Below are 7,790 nucleotides of genomic sequence, written 5' to 3' on the forward strand. Positions count from 1 at the left end.
CCGACCCGACTGATCCGACCCGACCGTTGACCGTTGACTTTATTTGACCAGAACCTTAAATGGCTTTGACCGACCCTTAAACGACCGTAAATATTTTCCGAGTATACCTATTCTGATAGTTTTCGACGTCCCGAATCCGTTTTCGAAGTCCGTTTCACCAAATTCGAACCCGAAAGCCTCCAAATCGATGGTCAAAGTGGTTGACTTTGACCAAGAATTTAAATTTTCGAAAAGACATACTTTATGTAAGATTTGGGGCTGATAAATTATTATTGTTTGAAGGTACAAGAGACTCTCTGGATCGTTCGACAGCTCGACCCAGCTCTTCTAGATCAATTAAACCACGTGTGCCAGTATTCACCCGTAAGACCCGTAAATTTTATGATTTTAGAGATTTATTTATATTACCCATAAGTAATATAGTGTTATTATAAAATAGGTTCGAAAACTGTAGCAGAGCGTGGTGAAACCAGCAATCAGTAGATCTACTATTGAACCTATTATCGAGGTGTGTTCCCTAATTATTACTGAACTATTTTATTGGTTTTAATATGAGGTACACTGAGTTCTTTGGTTACCATTTTATTGATGCACCAATTTAATGTGATGATTTATGGAATTTGTGTCACAGTGCAATTGAACTTTTGGATTGAATTACAATAGTATAGCTCTGATCAAGCTAATAAACAGAATGGGCCTAATGTGACTCTTGGGGCCCCAAGATACATTAGGTTGGCTTCCCTTGCTGTGTGCTTAGGGTAAGCTATATGGACTTGGACTTACGGGCTTAAGGATACAAGCTCTAAAGCTTATCCTTAGGTTGGCTTTCTTTTTGCTGTGTGCTTAGAGTAAGCTATATGGAAAATAGTTTTGGAAATTATTGATGGTGTACAAAAAAAGAGTTTAAACTATGATTTTCAAAAGTTAAACTCTTTTATGAATTTATGAGATTTATTGGACTATGATTTGTTAATGTACCTATTGTGATTTTAAGGTAATATTGGGACACACTGAGCCTAGCTCACATTTCGAAAATGTTTTTCCCCCTTTCAGATACTGTTGGTTAGATACATCGGTTCGAGCACTTGGAGGATCAACATATCTCTTGAAGTATATCTGATTGTAATGTTTTATCTTGCTAGTTGACTTTATTTTGGTGACATGGACCTTATTTTAAAGTATCGTATTTTAGGATGATGACACTTTTGCTATTACTGTTCGGTTTATTGTGATTTTGATTTTGAAGACATGTTTTAAATTAATTTATTACTTATTGGTATTATATTTACAAGTTGGGTTTTGATGGTATAATTTATTTCATGACATTTATAATGTGATTTTACATTGATTGAATAACGGTTTCAGAAAATGTCTTTAAGAATCATAATGTGATCAACTAGACTTAGTCGAAATGCATAGGCCGGGTCTAGGGGGTTACATTCCATGTTCTTTAGCCCCTCAAAACCCATATTAGACGCACTATGAGCATTAACATCAAAAGCAACACAACAATCCAGCTCTGCGACTACATGCTCCCTACAATCTGTCTCCATAACATTCGTAGAGCTACTCCTCTGACAAATTGAAGCATGCGCTGCTACCCCATCACGAACTGTCTCGGAACCAACTCCAATATCCCATTAGTTTGCTGTCAGGTGGGTCTAGATGGGTATGTCGCTAGTGGGTAGTGGGTGTGGGGATGGATTTGAAAATGTACCCGCGTGGGCAGGTGTGGATTTGAAAATTTGTACCCATCATGGGTGGTGGGCGGGTGGTGGATTGAAAAATAATAGGTGGATATGAGGATGAAAGAGGGGGTATCCGCACCCGACCCGCCCGTTTTCCATCCCTACGACTACTTTCGTCTTATATTTCCTGAAACAACTAAATTAACATCTCCAATCTATAACTCTCATTTTAAATTGGTCTTTAAACTTTTGAATATTCCAGTTTCATCCCTAAATTATGTCTCTCATTCTAAATTAGTCCTTAAACTTTTGAACATTCTTATTTCACCCCTAAACTATGACACTCTCTCTTTAACTTGGTCCCTAAAGTTTTGAATATTCCAATTTCATCATCAAATTCATCTGAAAATTAGTTTCTACCATAATTTAACTTAAAATTTGTTTTTTTTCTTTTCAAACATATAATAATATAATTTGGTCTAACAATTTTATTAACAAGGGATGTGATTAGTATACACATATAGTTTGGGATGAAACTGAAATGTTCAAAAAGTTTGGGGACTAATTTAGAATGAAGGTCATAGTTTGGGGATGAAATTTAAATGTTTAAAAGTTTAAGGACTAATTTAGAATGATAATCATAATTTAAGGAAAATTTTGAACATTTAAAAGTTTAAGAACCAATTTAAAATTTGGGTCATAATTTAAGAATATAGAATGCAATTAACTCTAAAAAATAAATATTTTTAGATCCACTTCCAGCAATGCACTCCCCTTTTCCCCCTAGAGTTCACTCTCTTCTTATTATGATTAGATTTATAATTTGTTAAAGCAGAGAAAATACATTTGGCCGGTTGATTAAATTATTTATCTTTGTTTCCTCGTATTCCTTTAGGTCATGGGTTTTAGATCCACTTCCAGCAGTGCACTCCCCCTTTTTCCCTTAGAGTCCACTCTCTTATTATTATGATTAGATTTAGAATTTTTAAAAATATATTATTTTAAAATAATTTAATTATGTTGTTAAAGAAGTTTAAAATACATTTTAAAGATACTTATAAATTATGAAATCAAAGGAACTACTAAAGACTCCTTATTTCAGCTAGCCTAGCGGATAACCCAGTCTCGACACTGCACGAAGCAAAATGGTCCGCGCTTCCATGGACACAAAACATCAGGCTGGCACGACCAAGGGAACTGATATAACCAGGTTCGAGCTGCTACCATCCGCCCCTCGAATAACAGCGCCAACACCGACCGTCCTCTCGGGATAAACCCATATCTTTCAATCTCGTATCTGACGGAAGTGGCTGAACTCGTTCTTTGGTTTGGGACGGAATCCTTCCTGGGCTCGTTGGATGCCCTCTAGCTGGATCGGTGGTTGTTGTGAGTTTCCGAAAACGCCTAACGGAGACCAGCGCCCTATAAGCTCGCAATATGCTTGGGAGGTAGACGAAAACCCCCTTTCGATAGGGTACCCGCTACCCAACTTAAAAATCGTTAGAGGCTTCGGCTTTTGTCAATGCCTGTCCAGTTCCTGTTGTGGCCTGGGTTGTCAGGAAGTGAGTCCGTCCAGACGCAGGTCGTGTATGAATGCTTCCTTTATCCAAACAAGTTGGGCATGAATTGCTAAGGATCCAATAAGTCCAACATTGATCCCGTCAGACATGTCAATTGGGCAAATGCATTCATAGTGATTAAGATGGACATCGTATCTGAAAATTAACAGTTCGTCCGGTTAAGCTTCCGGGGTAACAAAACAACGTAAATGAAAGATAAGACTAAAGATTTAAAATTATTATGGTAAGTAATGAGACATAAATTATTTGAACCAATTAATTATTAGGTGAAAAAGGAATTATTTTGTAGAGAATAAAAAATTACAGAAGGAATAAAAAAGTGAGAGCATATATCCGCTTTATTATTAAAAGGTTTAAACTATTTAAACTTAATTTACTTTAAATTAAATATTAAGATAAATAGAAATGAATTGAAATGAAACTAAAAATATTTTGAATGTATATTAACTGGAAGTGAATTTTATTAGAAATAATGAAAATATAATATTTTCTTATTAAAGGAAAAAGATTTTAGGGTTTTGAGTTTTGACATCCATTTTGTTATTTGATGATTTTAATTAAAAATATTTGAAGTGTTTTTTTTTCATTCGACAAATCTTGAGTGTTCATTTTCATTGGTTTTAAATAAATAGGTGTCTAATGTTTTTAATATTATTATTTAAGTGCATACGATGTAACATCCATTAAAAAATATGTGAAAATAAGTCAAACAATCAATATTTAACATGTGATTTAATTTTTTATTTCCTTTAATTATTTTAAAATAAAATTCATAAATTTTCAAAAAAAAAAACCTTAATTTTTCTTATTTTTCATAAAATACTCCAAGACCTTCAATACATATGTCAATCACCAACACCACTGGTGATCACCCACTCACTCGTCGATCATCCTCCGACCATTCACACATCGTTTGGGATGGATATGAGTTGGGTTTTAGGGATTTAGGTTAAGATTTAGAGATTTGAGTTTAAGGATTTTGGAGGTATGAAACTACAATTGACAGTCGGTGATGGGTGTATAGGCGACGAAGGGTGGGTAGACGACCAGTGGAGATGGTAGCAATGGTGGTTGACCGACGGTGGGATAGATGCTTTGTGATTAAGGATTTTAAAATTTCTTTTGAGATTTTAAAAATATTTTAGGTTTTTTAAAATAATAATAATTTTAAGTTATTTTAAAAGTAATTTTTTTAAAAAATTTATAAAGGTACCACGTTTCATATTTTAAATGGATAACGTAATTTTTTTAACGCCTGTTACGGTCGAGTTACCTAAGTGATAATATTGGAAACATTAGGTACCTAAATTGACCAAAAAAATTAAGCACCTAAAATAAAAAAAAGGTGTAATTTGAACAATTTTTCTTATATTAAGCCAAATATATATAACCCCAAAAATTTATATAAAAGTAAATTTTAAAAAATCTCTTATATAGTCAACAATTTCTAGAGCAAGTGATTAAAAATTTTCAGTTGACACATTTCCTCTCTCTTAAGGTGTGGATTCAATATTCGACAGGAACAAAATTCTCTTTCCCCTCCCTTAGGTAATAATTGTTAAAAAAAAATTCTCAAATGTGTAGAAATTTAAGGATTTAGGGTGTTTGAGGTGACGATCAATCACTGAATGAGTGGCGATGATTGGATGGCTATTCGTCGATGACAAAAAATACGACCGACGTGGATAAAAGATTTTAGAATTAAAATTCTTTTCAAATTTGATTGAATATAATTTTATTTTTTAAACTTAAATAATTTTTAAAAATTTTATAAATGCAATATGTGTCAAATAACAAATTCTTTTAACAGTTGTGAAGGGTTAGGCACCTAAAAAGATAACGTCATGAATGGTAGACGCTTATTTTGAAAAAAATTATCAACTATTTGACAATTAAAATTCAAACACCCTTGTAATCTCTAATGCTCGAACTTAAGATATTTTAAGATAATAATTATCCTTTTAACCACTGAGATAACTTAATTGATGTCATATAATTTAAATACTTGTTTTTTAAGCCATTAACCAAATTGATCCCTCAATACTAATTAGTATAAGCCAAACAAAATTATGGATCAATTTTTCTCATTTCCTTGCACATACACTTAGATAATCATTGTTGATGTTTATAATGCCTTTCAAGCATTTTCTTTAAAAAATATATACTATATACATATATATTTCTTCATATTTTCATATGTGATATACATATATATCATGCAGAGTTGAAGAACTCGACTAGAACATAAAAACAATCCGCTAATTACTAAAAAATTCAAGTTATTTGAGTTTTATTTTATAACTCAAACTTTATTTAAACTTTTTTTTTGAGTTTTTTAACATTGAATCGAATCAAAAAATATAATTTATTTTCAAGTCAAATAAAATTTTGCTCTCCTCTTACCTAAATAAACTTTAAGAAGTTTAAGCCTAAAATATAATATGCATCTCATTCAGTTTTGCCAAAACATTACTTAATGACAAAGTCTCATTTAACACAAGTTTCAAACACCAAAACCAACTTAAGACACAGCCATAGGCTCTCAAAAGTCAATATATGCATATAGCAGCATGTTCACCAAATTTGAAGTCAAAAAAGAATATAACAGACCATTACTTACAAGTCCTATAAACCAAATCAAAGAGTACATATCCATAAACTCATAAAACCATACCAAAACACCAAATGAACACTCATCTCCATCTTCCAGCCTTTCCTCTCCTACCAAAGGTGCTTACTCCGGGCATATGAGTTCTAGGTAAATAAATCGGAGGAGAGAAAGCAGCAGAGAATCTTGCACCTCATCAGCACCAGACTCTTTCCAAACCTAAATACCAATCCTCATGTATAACGACAAGTGCCAAAGTAAACCAAATGCCTAGCAGTCATGCTACACTTTATTACAAAACATGGATATTAGTGAAAACTTTCTCCTATATGAAACAGTTCAGGACATATGGGAGGCAGTCAGGGAAACTTACTCCAGTTCTGAAAATACTTCAGAACTCTTTGCGGTTGAGACGATTCTTCATGATCTTCTTCAAAGAGAATTAACGGTAACTCATTATTTTGATGTTCTAATATGTAATTGGAAACAATAAGATACATTTGAGTTTTATGAGTGGAAGTGTTCAGGGGACAATGCTTTATATAGTAAGAGAGTGGAGAAAAACAGAACTTCTAAATTTCTGCTTGATCTGGACAAAGGTTTAGATGATGTTAGAGGCAGAATATTGGGAACAAAGCCTCTTACAAGTCTTTGAGAGACGATTTCAAAAGTTCGTCGAGAAGAAAGTAGGAAGAAAGTAATGTTGGGCAATCAGCCACCGCCTCCAAATCCAGATGGGCATTGCTCTAAACCCGATCATACAAAGAAGACATGTTGGAAGCTACACAAAAAGCAAGCAGGTTGGAAGACAAATAGATTAGCGCAAGATAGTCGTGCAAACTCAGCCGATGTCACAGGAGAACAGCAGTGGACAACCGAATCCAGCCCCCTTCACGAAGGAGAAGCCAGACATGCTAAAATTGTTGTTGAACAACACTCTGAGACAACACTCTACCACTGCATCAGCCACAAGTTTACATTCTTTTCAAGTGTGTTTTTCAGGAATTGGGTTTGAAGAGGAAGATCGGTAGCTCCAAGATGTGTCACGGATTATACCTTCTCAAGCCTCCCGAATAAGGACAGGCCATAGTAGCTGCTACAAGTCTATCTGTTTCGAGCCAATTTAATTCAGAAAGAAGCTGTAAGCTGCAAATGGATATTCACTGTGAAGCAAAAGACAAATGGAAGTATTGAGAAGCTTATGGCCCAATCGGTAGCCAGGGGTTTCACCCAATCCCATGGAATTAATTATCAAAAGACATTTGCTCCCAATTGGATATCCAGAATGCATTTCTAAATGAGAATCTCATAGAAGAGGTCTACATGGACATTCCATCTGGGATTGATAAGAACCATGGCAACAGAAAGGTTTATAATCTGTTGAAGTCTTTATGCAGGCTGAAGCAATCTACAAGAGCCTGGATTGGTCGATTCTCGAAGTTAGTAAAAAGACATGGCCTTATCCAAAACCAATCTGATTGCACACTGTGAAGCATTCTTCAACAAATAACTGGAAATGATATGGAGGGATCAAACATGCATTAGTTGAAGAATTTGAAGTCAAAGATCTTGGTCATCTTTGGTACTTTCTGGGAATGGAAGTGGCTCGATCAAGGAAAGGTATATTTGTTTCACAACACAAATTCACCTTAGGCTTACTAAAGGAAACAGATATCGGCAAGCACTCCAATAGACTCCAAAAAAAAACTCGAGCGTGAAAAGAGTTCCAATAGATAAAGGGAGATACCAACGTTTGGTAGGGAATTTTTTTTTTGATAGGAATTGAGGCCTCATTAAAAACTCCCTTCATGATTTAAGGAACTCATTGAATTCCTTAATCAGAGGAAGGAGGAAAAGAGTGCCTTAACTTTATTAATAAAGATACATAAGATTTACAATAATAAGATAAACCCC

The sequence above is a fragment of the Hibiscus syriacus genome, unplaced genomic scaffold (genome assembly GCF_006381635.1).
Source record: "Hibiscus syriacus cultivar Baekdansim isolate YM2019G1 unplaced genomic scaffold, ASM638163v2 tig00111022_pilon, whole genome shotgun sequence".
Classification (NCBI taxonomy): domain Eukaryota; kingdom Viridiplantae; phylum Streptophyta; class Magnoliopsida; order Malvales; family Malvaceae; genus Hibiscus; species Hibiscus syriacus.